The following is a 20,550-nucleotide window of genomic DNA, read 5'->3' as shown; positions in this document are numbered from 1 at the left end:
CCTTTATATGTACACATCTTATTTAGTCAGCAAGCCTGCCAGGTAGCATCCCTCCGTTTGTTACACAGTTCATTGAACTGAGGCACACGGTTGGTTTTGCTGGTTGCTTCTGTGGCTGGGATTTGTGTGTACATTTTGTGTTATTTTTAATTATGTCTTGGGTAATGTATGTATGTATGTATGTATGATTTTGTCTTAGTCTGGAACCTGTGTGTTATGTGTGTTTTGTTTCGGGGTCCCTGTCTTTCTGCCTCCTGCCTTGCTGTTGCTTTCTTTTTGTCTGAGTCTTCTCTCTCTCTCTCTCTCTCTCTCTCTCTCTCTCTCTCTCTCTTCTCGTTTGTCTTACCGTGTCTGTCTGGTCCTATCTTAGGACCCAGCCACCTTTTTTTTTTTTCTTTTTTTGCCTAGTTACGCCTGCTGCAGGTGCTCCGTTCTCTGACCCGAGTTCAAGGCAGAGGGCAGCCTCTCCCATTCACCTATGTCTTCCTTCAGGTTGGATCATGGTAGGCTCACTAAATCTCCCTCCATGGCTTGTTGGAGAGACATAGACTGGTGATCGGAGCCTACTCTGGACCCAGGCTGCTCCAGTTGTGAGGTGTGTGTCCTGGGCGAGGCGTTAATGTGTCCATGTTCCCTCCTGTGTAAAGTGGCTGTGAGTCATGGATTTGTAAAGCTTGAGTTGAGAGTGTAAAGCACTTAATGGGTGCCTAGAAGGATGTAAGGGTTGTGGAAGTGCTCGTTAGTATTACCCTCATTTGCCTGGCTCCCCTTGATACTTTTTCTCATCAGCTGGTCACAAGCAGGCTTAATTTTTAGGTTAATTTAAAAGCATGGGTTTAATGGCACACACCTTTAATGCCAGCACTTGGGGGAGGGGCAGGGAGATCTCTTGAGTTCCAGGCCAGCCTGGTCTACATGTTGAGTTCCAGGCCAGCCTGGTCAACATGTTGAGTTCCAGGACAGCCTGCGCTGTGTGGAGAGATGCTGTGTCAACCCCTCCCCAAGCATGAATTTATAGAAGTAAAATAGGTTTGTTTCATAGTTGGGTATTCTTTGGCATTTATTATCTAACCTTGGCTGAGTTTTTTAACTCCCATGAGGCCGTTGTCTGCATTCAGTATTAAATGCGATAATGTGTGCCTCGTGGCACAGCTGGTACCATGACTGGGGACTCCTCCTACATTCCTTATCTCTCCTCCCTTGAGCCTTGAGCTTCCCTCCCTGCCCTTGGGACATGCCCAGCCTCCCACTGCCGGGACCACCTCTGGTGTCTTGAATGCCATCACGGGCCTCTTCCGTCATGACTCCTGTCCTAGAGGTCTTGCTTCCGTCCTTCTCCATTTCCTTCCCTCACTGTTTATTGAATGTTTTCCGCACCAGCTTCCTTGTAGGGAGAAGCCATATACAACAAATATCATTTCCACCACTGTGGGTCTTGGGTCCCCATAGCTTCAGAACCAGACGAATAGGCTGTAAACCACAGGAAACTTCAAAAGAATCCTTTATCATCAGCCATAAAGATGTTTGAGCTCGGGTCTGGGAAGTTTAAGCAGAGCCCTGGGGATGTGTGGCAGTCTCTGCCGAGGAAGGAGAATTTGTTAGCAGGACAGCGGGGCTCCCTGAGAGCTGGCCAGCCTTTACTGAAACCTTCTGCTTAGTAGAACCCTTGCTCACAGAACTTCATTTTGTACGGGAGAAAACTAGGGTCCAAAGTTTGAGGCCTGCACTGTTAAGCCGAACTGGGGTCTGGACTCGGGTGTCTGACCTACCATGCATGTTCTGCCTCAGCTGGCCTGGGGCCCCAGGCAGGAGAAGCTAGGCTTGTTTGAGGAACTGAAAGAAGGATGGGCTAACTTTAAGACAGAGCTTAGCAGGGGAGGGAGTCTTCTCAGCCACACAGCATCTTGCCTTCTCTCAAGAGTGCTGGGGAACCTCCAGAGTGGGAGGCTCAGGGCAGCTTGGGTGCTGGTTAGCCCATGTCTCCTTTGTGTTTCCAAGACTCTCTCCCCTTCAGATGTGGTGATCTACCGGCATCCATTGCGGTCTCCCTCTGTGAGTCGCCTCATCTCTCCATGCCCAGGGGGCTGGTGCCCCTTGACACCACCACTGGGCAAAATGTCGACCTCGTCGCTTCGGCGTCAGATGAAGAATATCGTCCACAACTACTCAGAGGCTGAGATCAAGGTCCGGGAAGCCACAAGCAATGATCCTGGGGCCCATCCAGCTCCCTCATGTCAGAGATCGCTGACTCACCTACAATGTTGTGGCCTTCTCGAGATCATGAGCATGATCTGGAAGCGGCTCAATGACCACGGCAAGAACTGGAGGCACGTCTACAAGGTAAGCCCCGGGTGTGGTTCCGTGGGGCGGGAACAAGAGCACAGCAGGGGTGCCTTGCCCCCCTTCCCCTTCTCAGGATGGGGGCCGGCTAAAGACTGTTCTTAGGTTAAATCTCTTGGTAACAGAGTCCTCCTCAGTATCCCCGGGGCATTGGGTTCCTAGCTCCCACTTGACCAGAGTCTGTGATGATGTCAAGTATCTTCTATAAAATGGTGCAGACCTTGTGAACGGCCAGGTGACGTCTTTCAAGTTTCTCTAGATTGCTTAAGGCACCTAGTACAACGCAGACGGTGTGTGATATGCTGTTACACGGTGTCATTAAGGGGATGACGAAGGAGGAGGCATTCTTTACAGACAGGTTTTTCTCTAAACTAACTTACTTTCTTTTGGTCTTTCTGTGTAGCTCAGGCTGGCCTAGAATGTGCAGTGATCCTTCTGCCTTCTGATGAGTTCTGAGATCGCAGGGCCTGTGTCATACACAGACATACACGTTTACTCATTTAGTGAGGGTTTTTTGAGGTTGGGTCTTACAGAGGCCATGCTGCTCTGAACTCTGTAGCTGAGTGTGAGCTCCTGATCTTCAGTCTTTGTTTGATTTGTTTGTTTTTGAGCAGTTCCCAGCTTCTGAAAGCCATCTTTGTCCACGCTCTGAGATGGGTGCTTCCACGGCACAGATGGCCCTGAACTGTGGGCACGTTGGCACAGCACATGTGATCTCGGCTGCCTTCCCTGTAAGGTTGTGTGGATGTCAGGTTGGCTGGCACTTATTGACCCGCTGCGAAAGGCAGAGACTCGGAGCAGATAACAGGCGTGTCCAGCGGTGTGTGCAGTAGGGAGATAAAGTGGAGCACAGGGGAACTTCGGGGCCATGGAGACGTGTTGTGTCTTTTGTTGCTTGCCATACTGGGTTTTAAATCTAGGGCTTCACATACATTAGGCAAACGCTTATCATTTATTTACATTCTCAACCAGTTTTTACTTGTTTTTCTGAGATAAAGTTTTGCTGAATTGCCTTGGCTGGCCTCCGACTCGCTCTGTAGTCCAAGTAGGCCTTGAACTTGTGAACTTCCTCAGTCTCCTAAGTAGCTGGAATTACAGGCCTACGCTTCCAGGCTGTGGTGGTGTTGGGCTTTTTAAGCAAAACTGCTGTTAATATCCTGATGCGCTTGCTTTTTTCTGGTGCTGGAGTTGCTGGGTCAGAGGGCATGGGTATGTAAGTTTGGTAAATGTGGTCTGGTTTCATGCATGAGGAGTTAGGTACCCTAGTCTCAGGCTTTCTTTAGAAAAGAACACATCGGGGCGGTACTGAGGCAAACGGGTTTCAGGTTGGACATTGCTCTTAGGGAGTGGGGGACCCGCTACTGCCCTACACCTTGGTCACTGTTCAGAGGTAAAGGATGGGCTGGGGCCGGCTGCCTGAATTACAGTGAGGATCATGGGACCTCAGGCAGGTGCTGGACTGCCTTCCATGGCGAGGAGTCACTGCTCTTCTGACTCGGCCCCCCAGGTTAGTACCTGAAATCTCCCCACTTTGGAGGGCCACTCTCCATCCCAGGGGACAGACTGAGGCCCAGCTCTCATGGCCCTGGTTTAAAGTCTACATGTCCTGGACTATCTGAGAGACTTCCTGTCAAGGTAGGATGGTTTTTCTGCTTCAAGGTGGGGAGACATAGTACATCTACATACTGAGTGGAGACTTGAGGCCTGCTTCACGCCATCACGAACACCAAGATTGGCCATCGCTTGCATTTAATCATTGATGCAGTTCCTTATTGGACTTAGAGTGAAAACCTGGGTGGCATTTACTCTGCTGGGAATGGGGGAAAGCCCATTGTCACAAGTCAGCCTTTGCTGGGGGGAGGGGGGTGGAGGGGGAGGAGAGGAGGGGGAGGGCTGCAGGGCTTTAGTGGGGATGGAGCAGCCTGGAGTGCAGGACCCTTCCTGTTTAATGGCTGAGACTGTGCTGCTAGGAGCCCAGAACGGTGAGGTGCCTTAGCTAGGGCCCGGGGTTCTAGAGCGTGCTGTTCGAAGGGCCGGCGGTGGTCTATGGCAGGGAGGTGCAGGGGCTGTGCGTGGGGTCCGGAAGTCAGGTCGAGCTATGGCTGCTTCCAGAGGTGGTGCCAGTCCAGGAGGGGCTGAGTCTGGATCCCCATGTTTGCTTCTGTCTCTGGCCTTCCCGTGGTCCATCCCTTAGGCAGCTCTCAGGCAAGTAGAGGTGGCTGTTGTAGTTGGAGGGACCGGTGGAGGATCCTGTAGCCTCCAGCAGTCAGACTTCCTGAAAGAGACTGCCAGGCTGCTCACAGGTCCGATGATGATGATGATGATGATGATGATGATGGTGATGATGAATGGTGATAATTTTTTTTAAAAGTAGTCCTGGCATCCTGGCAATGTAGATCAGGCTGGCCTCAAACTCACAGAGATCCACCTGTCTGCCTCTCGAGTGCCAGGATTATAGGCGTGAGACACCATACCTGGCTGTCAAGGGTTCTTTAAAGATAGATTTACAAATATGATTCGTGTACAGAAAAATCTCCCCTTTCTAGGAACAGTCCTCTAGGTTCTGAAGATGTACTTGTTCTAGCTAGTTTGTGGTCCAGACAGCAGGTTTGCCCTGAACTCTAACTGTGTGGTCCCCTTGGCAGGGCTCCTGGGGAGCTGGGCGTGGCTTTGAGTGCTTGCAATTGTCTCTCCATGTGGCTGTGCTGGTGTCCTGCTTGCTTTGAATTTCTGGTTCCTTATGCTGTGCTGGGGCTCCTGCTTGTACAGTCTTCTGGCGACACTGTGTGGGTCTAGGCACCCTTGTGGAGAAAGAATCTGTGCTTTGGGAGTGAGGAACTGTAATCACCCCTTTGTCCGATGTTCTCAGAGGAACACGGACTCAGTCTCCCCAGTCTTTGTCTTACACTAACCAGAAGTCCGCAGAGTGCAGGCTGCGGGTCAGAGCTGTGCACCGCTTGCTTTGTGAGTCAGGTTGTGTCGGAGCACAGCCAGGCCTGAGCCACCACTGTGGGGTGGTTGGACAGAGACAGTGTGGTGTGGAAATGGAATAGTTATCACGGGACCTTTATAGGGAATGGAGCTGACCCTGTTCAGTTTTTTAATATAGAAGGACAACCTTGGTGGAACTGATTTATGACCTAACAAGCTCCATGGGTTCTCCATTTGGGATCATCCAGTTCAGTTGCCCACATTCAAAAAAAAAATCCAAGCTTTTCATTGAGGAGTAGCAGATCAGCTAAATCATGAGTGCATAACCTGATGAGCTTGTGCAGAGGTGCACTCTGGAGCCTCTCCGGGGGGGATAGAGGACCTGTTCTGTTCCTAGGAGGCTTCCTCGTGACACTCTCCCCAGGGGCACTGTAGATGTCTGTGAGGTCTCTCCTGGAACTTCTTAGGTGTGGGACCAGTGACGTGTGGCCTCTGGGGTCTCCTCCTGTGCTCGCCAGGGCTGGGTGGTGGTCTCTGCCTGTGTGTGTTGTTGTGTAGCCATTGTGTCAACTGAACACTGATGTTCTGTGTTGTTGGGTGGCCCCAGTGCGTTTGCAGCGGCTTTTGTACAAGTGGCACCGTGCCTGGGCATTTGGGCGATTTCCTGCTTCGTAGTCTGTAGCTGCAACTCCAAAGTCCAGAGAGTTGCAAGTTTGAAGGCTTCTCATAACCACATGGCACAAGGGCGATGTTCTCTGAAGTGAAGCCGTTTATATACTTTGCTCTTGTCCCAAGCTCCTGTCCTGTTTTGCGTGGCTGTTGGTTCTTACGACATTTACAGGTGTGCCCCAGTGCAGTGACTTTCTGGTCCCAATCGGGAAGATTCTGGATTCCAAAGCACTAGGGCCCCAGACCTGCCTCTCTGCCTTTCCTCTTGGGGTGTAACCATGCATAGAAATCTTTCTCCCCGAGAGTAAACACTGCTACGCCAGGGCAGTTGCGGACTAATCAGATGTAAATACCAGAGAGCCTTTCCAAAGCTGGGCGGTGGCATGTACTGTAAGTCCTAGTTCGCAGGAAGTGGAGGCCCTACTGTGAGTTTTGAGGCCAGTGTGGTCTACATAGCAAGTCTGTCTGTCTGTCTTTGCACTCTCCTCCTCCCCACGTTACAAAGCTTTAATGAGGTGTAGCATTGTTTTTATGGCAGTTTTCACCATTTAGATAGTGCTTAGCTCCTGTGGCTGCCTCCTATGTCCCATTTCTTTCCTTTCCAGTCTACATCTGAGTGTTGGGGGCTCCATGAAGTCTCTGCAGTCACCTGTAAAACCTAAGGTGTGCTTTTCTCCTCGGTCAGTGGCTAAATAAGCCTTTTTCAGAGGCTTATAGGGACCATGACCATGACGTTCTCTAGAAACAGGCTCGAGTCTGATCTTTCCTTGGGTTGGTTATTTATTTCAGAGGTTTAGGATTTATTTAATTTTACTTCATGTGTATGAGTGTTTGCCTGTATCTATGTGTGTGGAGCGCTTATGTGCCTAGTGCCTGCAGAGGTCAGAAGAGGGTGTTAGACTCCTGGCAGGCACTGGAATAGATATGGTTGTGAGTCACCATGTGGGTGCTGGGAATGGAACTGGGGTCCTCTGCACGAGCAGCAAGTACTCTTAACCATTGGGCCGTCTCCAGCCCCTGGGTTATTATTTTTATTTTTCTTAAGTACTTAATTTCATTTTTCTGAAAAGGGAATTTGTTTGCATATTACAAAATAGGAAAGATACCAGAGGATACAACTGAGCGTAGTGCTTCTGCTCGATCTGTCATTCCTGGTGTGTGTTGGGCTTGGCTTGGGCGCTTGTCCTTTCTGAGAAAGCCTAGGACTTAGCAGCCTCCTGAACCATCTCATCCCTCTAGGAGCAGGCCATCTCTTCATCCTTAAAGACTTCCTGCTTTTGAGTTTGCTTTGGCTCTGCTGCTTCAGATTTTGCCTTCAGGATGTGGGGTGGTGTTTGTGGTCCTAAGTGATGCCCAGGTTGGCTGCATTGGTGGTTGCCATCTGTCCTCTGTGTTACTGTTAACTGAACTGCGTAGAGTCCCACACAGCAGTCAGCTTTGTGGTGAGTGATCAGTTCAGAGGCATCTGGTGCACTCAGTGCTGATAGCCACACCTCTGGCTGCCAGATGCACGTTTTTCTTTGACCCCAGTGAATATCCCCACTCATACTTGTCTCCTGGCACGATCTCCTCTGTCTGTCTGAATTAGTCTTTTCTGGACGTTTCATGCCCATGGGACCACACATTGTGTGGCCATTGTGCTAGCTTCTCCTGGAGTGCAGTGTGTTGTTGCTCATGGTAGCCATGTCCCCACTTCTCTCCTTTTAGGTCTGTTCCACACTCTACTGTGGGTTGTGAGACTTGAATGTGGGCAGCTGCCCAGGGCCAAATGCTTCCACAGTTTTTAGTCCCTTGCTAGGAGTTTCAGTGTCAGTGACTGGTGTACCTGCACCTTGCAGGCCATGACGTTGATGGAGTACCTCATCAGACTGGCTCTGAGCGTGTATCACAACAGTGCAAAGAGAACATGTATGCTGTGCAGACGCTGAAGGACTTCCAGTATGTGGACCGTGATGGCAAGGACCAGGGTGTGAATGTGCGGGAGAAGGCCAAGCAGCTGGTGGCTTTGCTGCGTGATGAGGATCGGCTTCGGGAGGAGCGCGCCCACGCGCTCAAGACCAAGGAGAAGCTGGCACAGACTGCCACGGGTGAGGTTTCTCTCCCACTCCTGGAAGTCCCTGACAGCTCGGATCTGTCCTCTGTTCTGTGGGCCCGTTCCAGCTGATCCACCTTTTCCTGCCTCGTGTGATGGCCTCAGGCTCTAGAAGTTTCATTCAGCTTGCCTGCAGTTTGGCTGAATGCCTCCTTTGGGCCCAGGTGTGTCCAGACCCTGAGGGCAGCCAGCAGAGTCCCTGACCCTGCCTGCCCTGGTCCTTGGAGTGTCCAAGCAGGTGCGCCCACATCTTGTCAGGGTGCGTGGGGCTCGGGACTCCCGAGGTACAGGGTTAGGTCAGCCTCTGATGGAGCTGCCATTCTGGTCTTCTGTAGCTTGTCCTTCTGGCCTTCTGAAGGGCAGGCAGTGCACAGGCCTGAAGGGCGCAGGAAGGAGGTCGGCACCATGGGCGAGGGCTCGGCCAGGGTCACGGCGAGGTCTGGGAGTCTGCTTTTAGAGGTTTCAGAATGTTGTTTGTAGGTGGTGAGCTCCAGTTTGGTGGGTGGTGACGATATTTGAGGAGGAATGCGAGCGGCGTAAAGCGAAAGTGCGTCCCCATGCCATAGCGCTGTGGTCTGTCTAGTGACATGTTCGGGTGGCAGCTGTGGGGTTCATTTTATCATGGTCCGGGAGAGCGAGACAAAGAGTCGGGGCTGCTGTGAACCCTCAGTTTGCATGCGGTGGTGGGGCTGGTGAGGCAGTGCTGCCCTGGGGGTGAGATGGAGCCTGCTTCTGTCTGGTGCGGCAGCTTTGGCGGCAGTGTTGGGACGCTGACAGCGTGGGATGTGCTCACAGAGTTTAACCGGAGTGCAGTGGAGGGGAGGAGAATGGAGGGTGGGGAGGAGGGCAGGCTAAGGTAGGACTGGGCTGGGCCGAGGAGGCTTGTCTGCAGCAAGGAGCACGCCTGGCTGGCTTCAAGGCAGGTGTGTGTGTGGCATGCATGTGTGGTGTGGGGTTGCACGTGTGGGCGGATGGCCGTGCACTCACACCACGTGTGTGGGGCCCGGTGTTGATGATCCTCTGCACTTGCTCTGTTTGATGCATGGTCTCAGTCACACCCAGAGCTCCGGTATGCCAGCTGGCCTTGTGAGCCAGCTTGCTCTGGAGAGCCCCTGTCTGTCCCTAGGCTGGACTGACTAGTGTCAAGTCTACCTGGCATTCAGGTGGGTTCTGGGGGTCGGAACTCTGGTTCTCACGCTTGTGCAGCAAGTGCTTTTAACCACTAAGCTGTCTTCCTAGTTTCTACGAGGAGGGTTTCTCAGCTGTTACACATGGCCACGCTCCTGAGGGGCCAGACACCTGAGTACCTGAGCTCTGCGGACAAAGGAGCCTCAGGCGCATACTTCTCCAGTCCACACACAAGTGAGGGTCGGAGCCGGGTCACATGCTCTCTCCACTCCGCCATGGACTCTGAAACTGGGATGGGCTTTTTTGTTTGTTTGTTTGTTTGTTTTTCGAGACAGTTTCTCTGTAGCCCTGACTGTCCTAGAACTTGCTCTGTAGACTACTAGACTGGCCTCAGACTCAAGAGATCCGCCTGCCTCTGCTCCGAGTGCTGGGATTAAAGGTGTGCGCCACAACACCACTTGGCTTAAGTTGGAATTTTTAATGATTTTTGTATGTTTGACATGCTCTTTCATTTTCTTTCTCAACCATTTAAAGAGCCGGCTTTGGCCATGGGCAGAGTCTGCTGACCCGTGTCCCAGAGCACTGCTTGGGAGGGCTGCTAAGGGAGCTGGAGAGGCTGCTAAGGGAGCTGGAGAGGCTGCTAAGGGCTGGCAGCCACAGGGAGCGTGGAGCTGGGGGTTGGTGTGGGACGCTCTCGGGCTGCTGGTTGATGTTTATTTCCTCATGAGGCCTGAAGCGGGGCCTTCAGGATCAGCACATTCAACCTGGCGGGAGCCTTAAGGTATTTGCACAGCAGAGGTTTGGGACGGGGTAGGGATTGCCAGCACCCACCTCTTGAGGATAGCCCCTAGGACCTGTCCTAGGGTGGAAGTGCTTGGGGACAGGAGCAGACAGCTTCCTGTGGTGTGTGGATCAGCTCTGAACTGTGGGCGCAGTTAGAGAGCCTGCCTCTTGGCAGGGAGTCAGGAACCACCGTGGAGCCTGTGGACAGTTCTGGCCGGCCGGCGATGGGCGCGTGGTGCCAGGACTGAGGACTGAGGACTGAGGACTGGGGACAGATGCTGACTGTAGGGCCTGGGGTCTCGGGCCTCCTCTCGGGAGCAGCCATTGACCTCCCGCCTTCTGCTGTCCCTGGAGCCTCTCTTGAACTTCATGTGGCCTGTCCTCTCTCGTCTTGTTCTCCTCCGATACCAAGGGTTCTTGTTCCCTTCCTTGGGTTCCGAAGTCTGGACAGATGTTGCCTTCCCTCTTAAGTTCCAGCTGTTCCTGCCAGGGCTGCAGTTCTGCCTGGCAACGAGGCTCTTGTCTGCTTTCTTGGGAGTTCTCCTAGCCTGGGAAACTAGGGAGATTCCTCTGGAGGCCTGGGCCCCGCCGTCCTGCAGCGGCCCAGGGCTTCCTTTTCCTTATCAGCCGATGGCCGTTCTGAGGGTGGGGCTACCCTTTGGCCCTCCTGGACTCTGGCTCCATTCATTTCCCTCCCAGTTTGGCCCCTAAAGGCCTGGGGAGGGGGCACTGTGCTGGGGCCTGGGCCGCAGCCCGTGTCCGTGTGTGGGTTCCCAGCTCTTGGTCTCTGGTCATCTGTGTCTGTATGTCTTCCGTCTCCAGCCTCCTCAGCAGCCGTGGGCTCTGGACCCCCCCTGAGGCAGAGCAGGCCTGGCCGCAGAGCAGCGGGAGGAGGAGCTGCAGCTCCAGCTGGCCCTGGCCATGAGCAAGGAGGAGGCTGACCAGGTACGGGGCGGGGCGCTGCAGGGGGAGGGGCCGCCTTCTGTTCTGCCATCTTGTCCTCATGCCTCGCCCGCCTCCCCTCCTCTGCTCTCCCTCTCTTCTGGTGCTTCTCACCCCTCCACCTCTAGCTCCTTGCTCCCGGGAGGGAGGCTGTCCTGCCCTTTGGCAGTCAGGTGCACAGCTGCTTTCTCTGCCCTCCATCACCGACTCGGGAGAAGCCCTGTCCCTTTCTTTCTTGACCTCGCTCGCTCAGCCCTGGCCTGCTGTCCCTTGGTCGGCCTGCCTCTCTGACTGGTGCTCTGGCTCTGGCTTCCCCTGCCCTGCCCCTCATACTTTCTCTCCGCCAGCCCCCGTCCTGCGGCCCCGAGGATGACGTCCAGCTCCAGCTGGCCCTTAGTTTGAGCCGAGAGGAGCACGATAAGGTCAGAGTGGCCTCCCCGCCCCTCCCAGGGCTTCCCTTGCTCCTTGTCCTCTCCTGAAGGGCCTCCCTGGACACAGGTGGATTCACTGTCAGCCCTCAGTTCAGCAACGTTAGCTGTAGAAACCTTGGGCCAAACAAGCCAGGGTGGGCACCCAGGACACTGGGTGGATCTGCTGCAGCTATCTGGGGGTGCAAGCATCCCTGAGCAGTCCTGCACCTCAGCAGCAGGCCGGGATGACAGGGTCACCTAGCTGTTTTCACAAACCAGGTTTGGCTGCCCCTTTCATAGCACTGCATACAACCCCGTCCCTCTCCAGGTCCCAAGCCCCCCTGCCTCCTGCCCTCCCTTCGTCCCAGGTGTCCCGTCCACATCCCATACATTGTCCACATCCCATCTTAATTTTTCCATTTTCGTTTTCAGAGTGGGGGGGGTGGTGGTTGGGATGGGGACCTCCAGGCTGGGCAGCTGCCCTCTCTCGGCTTACGTTCTGAGCCCTACCTTGTCTGGCCGCTTCTGCCTCCCGTAGGAAGAACGGATCCGCCGTGGGGATGACCTGAGGCTGCAGATGGCAATAGAGGAGAGCAAGAGGGAGACTGGGGGCAAGGAGGAGGTGAGTGCTGCTGTGCTCTGCCTCTGGCTCACCTGTGCTCAGAGGGGTGCGCCCCCCCCCAGGCCCAGGCGGCTGAAGAAAAGAGGGCCTAGAACCATAACCACAGCCTGACCAGCTGAGGAGGCAGGCCGTGGGCTCATCTGTCCGTGCATACTGTTTGGCCAGATGCCATCCAAAGACCCTGCCTGAGTCTCCCCAGACCAAGGTGCAGAAGAGTTGGTCTGCCACGCCTGTGCCCTCAGCCATGTGGCAGACTTCTAGACCTGCTCACGTCTGGTCACGTGCACTTGTTTTCTCATGGTTCTGCGTGTAGACAGGGTTAGGCCAGGCAGGCTTTCCGATCTTTCTGTCAGGACTGGCTGCACTTGGGGCTGAGATTGTGGCAGCAGCAGCAGCAGCAGCAGCAGCAACAGCAACAGCAACAGCAACAACAACAACATCGTAGCTACCCTAGTCAGTGTTCTGTCCTGAGTGTCTTTATGACTCTGATACCCTGAGCCTAACCTGCTTCCAGGCCGGGGTCATAAAGAACAGGCTTGTTTCCATGTGATTAGCCAATGGGACTTTTCTTTTTGAATCACTGTCTCATGTAGCCCAGGCTGGCCTTCAACTCTGTATCTGGGATGACCCTGGATTTCTGATCCTTGCTTCTCCACCCCTGAGTGCTGAGATGCATATGCATGTGCTGCCATTGCATGATTTTATGCGTGGCTGGGGATTGAACCCAGGGCTTTGTGCATCCTAGACAAGTACTTCGAGAGCTCCAGCCCCAGTTCCAATGTGACTCTTGCCGATGTGGCTTTCTGATAGGCAGCTCAAGCTGGCCTTAGGCCTGGGAGGTCCTGCATCTGGCTGTGGGAGACTCACTTGTTTTCTGCCTCTGCCTTTACACTCTGAGTGTAAGTGTGGCCACTTGGGGAAGGCCTGGCTGTCCTCCCGCTGAGGCTGTTTGCCTCCTGGTACTGATGGGAGAGTGTGTGTGTGTGTGTGTGTGTGTGTGTGTGTGTGTGTGAGAGAGGAGAGAGAGAGAGAGAGAGAGAGAGAGAGAGAGAGAGTGTGTGTGTGTGTGTGTGTGTGAGAGAGAGAGAGAGAGAGGAGAGAGAGAGAGAGAGAGAGAGAGAGAGAGAGAGAAGACGCAAGTGCATATGTAGGCTATATCTCCACTGTCGGGAGGGCTGTGGTTGGCAGCTTTTACATGCCTGCCCACAGATCCCCAGGCATTGCTGAGGTGTCTGCACGTGGACAGGCAGCCACAGGCAGGTGGCTGTGTGGGAGTCACTGCAGGACAGTGACGTGGCATCAGGAGGAATAATGGCCAGGGTGACCGACCGGTGGGGGCTCAGGGAAGGCATGCTGTGGGGAGAGCCGGGCGGTGGTGGCGCACACCTCTAATCTCAGCACTCTTTGGGAGGCAGAGGCAGGAGGTCAGCCTGGGATACAGAGGGAGTCCAGCACAGCCAGGGCTGTGTCACAGAGAAACCCTGTCTCGAAAACAAAACACCAGACCAAGCCAGGGCACGGGGTGAGGGAGGCTTGCAGCCCTGCTGGTCGCAGGAGGAGGCTTCGCCTCTGTCCTCACTCACGACCCGTGTGTTTGTGCAGGGAGCAGGCTAGGCCTTTGGAGGAGGCCCTTTGGGGAGTGGCCGGGTGGGGGAGGGGAGGATAGACGGCAGGCACACCTGGGGTTGGGGAGAGCAGGTACAAGCGGTGGCCTCCGACTGTCTCTGGCTCTCCCTCACGTCCCTTTCCTTCTCTTCCCACAGTCTCTCTCATGGATCTTGCTGACGTCTTCACGGCCAGCCCCTCCACAGGCCTCCGACCCCTGGGGGGCCCAGCACCTGTGGCTACTGGCGTCCCTCCAGCTGCTTCTGCTTCAGACCCTTGGGGGGGACCTGGTGTCCTCCAGCTGCTGATCCTTGGGGTGGCCCAGCCTCCACGCAGCTCTGGGGATCCCTGGAGGCCTGCAGCCCCTACAGGGCCCTCTGTTGACCTGGGGTGGGACCCCAGCTCCTGCAGCTGGAGAGGGGCCCACACCTGACCCGTGGGGAAGCTCTGATGGTGAGCACCACCATCTGCTTTTGCATCCCTTGGGCCAGCTACCCCTTCACGACGGGTGCCCTGGGCACAGGAGGGCTATGAGGTGGCTAGGGCAGAGAGCAGGCGTGGGCATCTGTCTGTGTGATGTTGAGTGAGGAGGGCCGTCAAGGACGGGGTGGGGAGGCTAAGGACAGTATGGGGGGCCTGACCCTGACTGGCTAAAGCACGTGTGTGTAGGCAGAAGGCCTGGAAATGGGGCTGGGCACTGGGTGGTTTTGGACCACCGCAGATTGGGAAGCAGCAGCTGCCCGAGCAGGAGGGGCTGCTACTCATTGATATGCCTCCTTCCTCATCTAGGTGGGGCGCCCGTCAGTGGCCCCTTCTTCTGACCCCTGGGCACCTGCCCGGCTTTCTCTGACCCCTGGGGAGGCTCCCCCGCCAAGCCCAGCAGCAATGGCACTGCAGGTACTGGCGGTCGGGGGATGAGTGCCGAGCGCATCTGGACCCGAGGGTGGAGGGGTTGGGGTCGCGCCCCCAGGCAGGTGCTGAGCCGAACATCTTGGCCCCACACAGCAGTCGGGGGCTTTGACACAGAGCCTGATGAGTTCTCAGACTTCGACCGACTTCGCACTACCTGCCGACCTCTGGGAGCAGCACGGGTGAGTCACCCCCTCCTGACTCCCGGGAGCCCCCACGCTGGCTCTTCCTTCTCCTGCGTGGCACCGGGTGCCTGCTGCTGTGCTTGAGGGTGTAGGAGGCATGCGCTAGAGTGAGTCAGAGCCAGCCACCCTCTTCACAGAGATGTGTGGCCTGTGTCTGCCTCTGGGGTCATTCCCTGAGGGACAGGAGCTGGAGAAATGGCATCAGTATGTTGGCCCTGCCTTGTGCTGCTCACTTCTTTCTCCCTGGCCGTCTTCTGCTTAACCACGAGTCTCTGAGGAGCAGACGAGCGAGCACACCCACCTTGACTGACAGCTGTAGGCTGAGTCAGGTCTTGACAGCAGATACCCCAAGTGTGAGCCTGAGCCGCCTCGAGTGTCTTACCGAAGCCACTCTAGGGGGGGCTGGTTATCGCTGGTCACTTGTCTTTTGAGGTAACATGTTGCTAGGTTACCGAGGCTGCCCTTCAACTTGTGATCCTTCTGCCTCAGCCCTGGTGTCTGGAGTTAGAGGTGGATTCCCCCACACTCTGCCTTTTCTTTTCTCGTGACACTGGATTGAATCCCAGTTGTTGATGCTAGGCGCGGAGGTGCCTTACCGCTGAGCTACACCCCAGCTCTCTGTGCAGTTACTCTCTTTCCGCCGGGGTCTTGCTATGTTCTATAGCTCAGGCTGGCCTTGAACATGGGATCCTTCCACCTAAACCTCCCAAGTGCTGGGATGACAGGCTTGTACCGGGCTTGGCCGTGTTTCCTTTATTTAAGCCGCCTGCCTTTGAGATGCTGGTTGTGCTGTGGACATGCGTTTCCATCTGTTAATTCGCAGAGGAAAAGTCTGCCCTGCATCCTGTCGATGTCACGAACTGTCCCAGGGTCATGGGTGTCTGCCAGGTTTCTTTGCACAGTAAAATGTCACATGGGTTTTGTAGCTGGAGGACTCCCCTGGGGGGTTGCTCCTTTGAGACTGCTGGTGTCCCCTAGCAGCCTCCAGAGACTGCACTTCTGAGACTGTCACTGTGACTTGTCCTGACATTGATTCCGTCATTCCTTCTGCCTGTTCACGGCAGTAAGAGCCTCATAGCCGTGAGTCCAGGCGCAGCTCTGGTGCCTGCCACGGCGCGACTCTGTCCCTTCCCGAGTCTTCACCCTCAGCTCCCCACTCCGAGTGGACCTGCCAGGCCTCCAAGCACTGTTCTGGCTTCTTCCAGGGGAACTGGAATTGCTCGCAGGAGAGGTGCCCGCCCGCAGCCCTGGTGCATTTGACATGAGTGGGGTTGGAGAGTCTCTGGCTGAGACTGTGGGGAGTCCCCCACCTGCTGCGACCCCAACTCCCACCCCCCCACACGGAAGACTCCGGAGTCATTCCTAGGCCCTAATGCAGCCCTCATGGACCTGGACTCGCTGGTGAGCCGGCCAGGCCCACACCGCCAGGAGCCAAGGCTTCCAACCATTCCTGCCAAGCGGTAAGTGTGGGACGTGGGACTCTGCATCCTTGATCTTCCCTCTGGTCCTCCAGAGGAGAAGCCTCGTGGAGCCGGCATGTTTCTCTCACCTGGGTTATGTCCAGACACACAGACACCGGGCAGACAGCACTATCATTTCTTCTCTTTGCAGGCGCTCCGGCCACCGGCCCCTCCGTCACCAATCCTTTCCAGCCAGCACCCCCTGCAACGCTCACCCTGAACCAGCTCCGCTCAGTCCTGTGCCCCAGTTCCTGGAGCGCCACCTACCTACATCTCTCCTCTTGGTGGGGGCCCTGGCCTGCCTCCTATGATGCCCCCAGGTCCCCCGGCCCCAACACTAACCCTTCTCCTATAATCCAGGGTAGGAGGGAGGCCTGCCTCCTGGTTTCTGTTCCCTGGGAGATCAGTGTTGTGAGTGCATGTGAATCGGGGGACCCTCCCCCAGTGCCCTTCCCTCCTGGGGCCCACTCACACTACACCCTCTTCCCAAGTCCCCAACCCGCCTCCTCCTGAGAAAAACTGGACATGGGGGGTGGGGGGGGGGAGCCGGCCAGAGGAGGACCTTTTCTGTGGCATTAGATGGGGAGGGACAGCTGGGGTCCCCACCCACCCACCCTCCTCCAAACTCCTGACACCCCCAATCAGTGTTTGAGCCTCCTCGTTCCCTTGGCACCCCTTGGTGAATCCTTGGTGATGATTTTGGCAACTCCGGGAATAAATGGCAATTCTCATGGGTGTGGCTCCCCCAAATTCCCATCCACAACTCGTGTGTCCCTGAGAAGCTCCTCTTCCAGGGCAGACTCAGGGTTGGGACTGAGTCACCTCTCGACATCATCTGGGAACTAACCTTTCTGAAGCATGGATTCCCTGACTCAGTTCCTGGAGCTGGGGTGAGCTGGGTGAGGGCGGGCAGGGCCTGGGCTGTGACCCTTGCCAGGAGCACTCAGCCTCTGGTGAGTGTCACAGAGCAGCTCCACTGGGGAGCTAATGGAGTCCTTGAATGCCAGGCTTCCGAGAGATGCTGTGTCTGGGGTCACATGTGGAGGTCAGAGGGTATGAAGAGTTTTTACCCAGAAGTCGTAATCTGAACCTGTCACTGAGTCCTGCACAGGGATTCACCCAGCACTCTTGGGGAGCCTTGTTAGCCTCTGCTGGCTGAACCCAGTGGTCCACCAGATGGCATCTCTTGGCCATTGGTATGTGTTCTTGTCATGCCCTGGACCTCATGTGAGAACTGTGTCGGTAGGTGGTGCCCCTGCCAACCTGCATGTTCAGATCGGCATTTGCCAACAGAGTCATCCATGCTTCCTGGACTTTCTGTTGCTCCCCAGGTCAGGGCCCGACTGCCGGTTCTTCTTAACAGTTCATTGGCCGAAGGCTGGGTGGGAGCTGGGCCAGTGCGAGGTCACGGCTCTCGCTTCCCGTGTGGAGGCTGGTGAGACGGACAGAGGTCAGACGGCTCTCGCTTCCGTGTGGAGGCTCACGGTGAGACGGATAGCAGAGGTCAGACGGCTCTCGCTCCCGTGTGGAGGCTCACGGTGAGACGGATAGCCCACACCGTGACTCTTGTTACCATGCTGGAGCCTAGAGCAGCACCTCGGCCAGTTAAAGTACTCAAAAAAAGTACCCAGAGAGGATGTACCTGGGAGGCTGTAGTCAGGACATCGTGAGGGCTTTAGAGATGACTCGGGCGGGACCCTATGTATAAGCTGTGGGGCAAAAGTGTCCTGACCCGAGGTATTTGGTTAGGGGCCGTTGCTGGCTGTGGAATGGCTCCCGACACTGACGGGGGGGGGGGCACACTGGTCCCCGTCTGTCTCCTCTTCAGGGCCAGGGCTGCTGGGAAGGGTGAAGTGGGAGGTGGAGGTGGCTGCCACTCCATAGACGAGGAGGCTGTCCCAGGGGCTCTGACAGGTGCTGCGTCAGGGCCAGGTTGGTTCGGTAGATGTTTGCCTGGTGGAGCAGTCCACTCGAGTACTCCCGGTGTGCTGGGGTGTGCCCAGCTGCCTGCCCTCTGCTCTGGGCCCTGCTCCGGGGCAGGGTTCCTGGGCAGTCCAGTTTTGCTGTGAAGGCAGGAGGGTCCTTTATTTGTGGGCTGAGTGAAAATGACCTCATGGTTGGGCGACCACTCAGGGCCGACCCTGTGCCCCGGAGGAAGTGCATTTGGCGATTCCGTGCCTTTGAGCTTTACACCAGTTTCAGTTAATCAAGCACAGGAGGAAGATGGTTCTGATCCATTCACTGCCCAGCCTGGTGGAGGGTAAGGCTTGATGCCTGTCCCATCTCTCTTAAGAAGAAAACCGAAAGCAGCATGGCCTGGGAGCCGGGACTCAACCTTTGCATGTCCCCTTCGCATCTTCCTCTCATCCCTTATAGTCTGAAGTACAAAGCAACACCAAAGAGATTGTGTCTCATTTATGCCCCTTTCCAGAATATTCTAGCCGCCAGACTTTTATATCACATGCTGCCATTAAAAGATGCCCCTCTGAGGCTCGGCGCCTGGGCGTGGAGTGATCCCCATGACTAGATGCGGGATGAGTCAGCCCACACATCACCTCGTAGCAGTGAGAGGGCTCTTCAGTTACATCGTGTCTAGGCAGCATGCGCAGGGGCCGGAGGTCGGCTCAGGAGAGTGCCGTGCAAGCGTGAGTTCAGGCCTCTAGCACCCACCTGAAAGCAAGATGCAGCCTTGAATCCATCTGGCTAGCAAGGGAAGCAGATGGGTGGGCAATGGATGGTATCCTGGAGACTTGGCTAACCACCACTTCGTAGGTCCCAGGTTCAGAGAGAGATCCTCTCTCAAAAACGGTGGTGGAGGCTGGCGAGGTGGCTCAGTAGGTAAGACACAGTCATAGGAGTGTGAAGACCTGTGTTGAGATGCCTAGAGCTCAGAGAGGCATGGAAGTGTGCGTCTGTAGTGTGCTACTGAGAGATGGGCCAGGCAGGAGAATCCATCCCTAGAACATCTTAGGCTTAGGCCAGCTCATCTCTCAAGGTAGAAGGTGAGGACCAACATCCAAGGTTGTGTTCTGAGCTCCACCTGTGCCCTTGCACACACCTGCGTATACATACATGAAAAGATGAGGACATCTGGTGTTTACTGCCAACCCCTGCATGCCCAGGCATGTGGACACATATCTGTGTATTATGGAGGCACACAGATTATTTAGTAAGACTGAGCGGTTGCACATTCAGGGGACCCTGTGAGTGGGTCTTACACTGGGACGAGAGATTGAGCTCAACTCTGAATGCAGAGTCGGGCAAGTTGTGGAGACAATCAGGTGGGTCTCTGAGTGGAAGAGGACTAAGAGGGAATAGGGTTTGGGGTTGATTTAAAAAAATTATTTGTATTTTATGTACATTGGTGTTTTGCCTGCATATATATCTGGGTAAGGGTGTTGGATCCCTTGGAACGGGAGTTACAGAGAGTTGTGAGCTGCCATGTGGGTGCTGGAATTGAACCCTGGTCCTCTGGAAGAGCAGCCAGTGCTTTCTTTTTTTTTTTTCCAGACAGGGGTTTCTCTGTGTAGCTTTGCACCTTCCTGGAACTCACTTGTAGACCAGGCTGGCCTCGAACTCACAGAGATCCGCCTGCCTCTGCCTCCCGAGTGCTGGGATTAAAGGCGTGTGCCACTGCCTGGCTTTTTTTTTTTTTTTTTGGTAACAGCAGCCAGTGCTCTTAACCGATAAGCAATCTCTCCCAGCCCATGGGGTTGATTATTGCCTTGTTGAATGGGGACTAGATGTCACTTGGGGTAGGGTGTGGGGTGGTTGGCATCAAGAGCCCAGTCATAAAGGGTGAGGGGTTCTTGCTAAACGAAAACTCATGTTCAGGGTTGACCTACATGTTGGGAAGGGGTGTGTGGGTATCTCTCTGACCTGGGTATCTGTGCAGTGGGGTTGGAGTGAACAGATCCCATGGCAGAACTCTCCTGAGTAACAGAGTGGGGGAGAGGGACTCCTAAGTTTTGATCCATAGAGGTGTACGCCTGGGTGGCAGAGCCTGCAGATCTTTGCCTAGCAGGATCCTCCCCGGCACTCTGGTTGGCATGGGAGATGGATGGGCTTGGTTTCTCAGCCGCCTCACATCTAAGCTCTAGGTGGCTCCCAGGGACTCCGCCACCACACGGCTCCCTGCCATCTTGCGGTGTACCATGGATGAGGCTGGGGCCTCTCCGGCTCTGCTGAAGCAGCTTCTCGGGAACTTCATTTCTGAGACACAGACCCTCCTCGGCCCTCCCCCCGTCTCACTGTGCACAAAACAGGAACCACATTTCCTGCAATGGGGCGCTGCTGCTTTTTTTGACAAGGTTCTTGTAGAGATTTGCTGGCCCAGGCTCTGGTGGCGTTGCACCGCAGTGAGTGAGCTGGCAGGCCAGCTGGCTGCAGAACGCACCACCTGGCTCTGAGAGTCGGTAGAGTCCTGTAGCTCCTGGTATTTTGCTGAGATTCTAGGCAGCCACCCCCAGCCTGC

General features: G+C 55.2%; 1 pseudogene; it reads left to right on the top strand.

Moving 5' to 3' along the window:
* The first annotated feature begins 1,264 nt into the window (after window positions 1–1,264).
* On the top strand, window positions 1,265–16,431 carry LOC114684827 (annotated as a pseudogene).
* Window positions 16,432–20,550: the final 4,119 nt, after the last annotated feature.

Source organism: Peromyscus leucopus, unplaced genomic scaffold (genome assembly GCF_004664715.2).
Source record: "Peromyscus leucopus breed LL Stock unplaced genomic scaffold, UCI_PerLeu_2.1 scaffold_1057, whole genome shotgun sequence".
Lineage (NCBI taxonomy): Eukaryota > Metazoa > Chordata > Mammalia > Rodentia > Cricetidae > Peromyscus > Peromyscus leucopus.
This window is presented reverse-complemented; position numbering and strand designations above follow the sequence as displayed.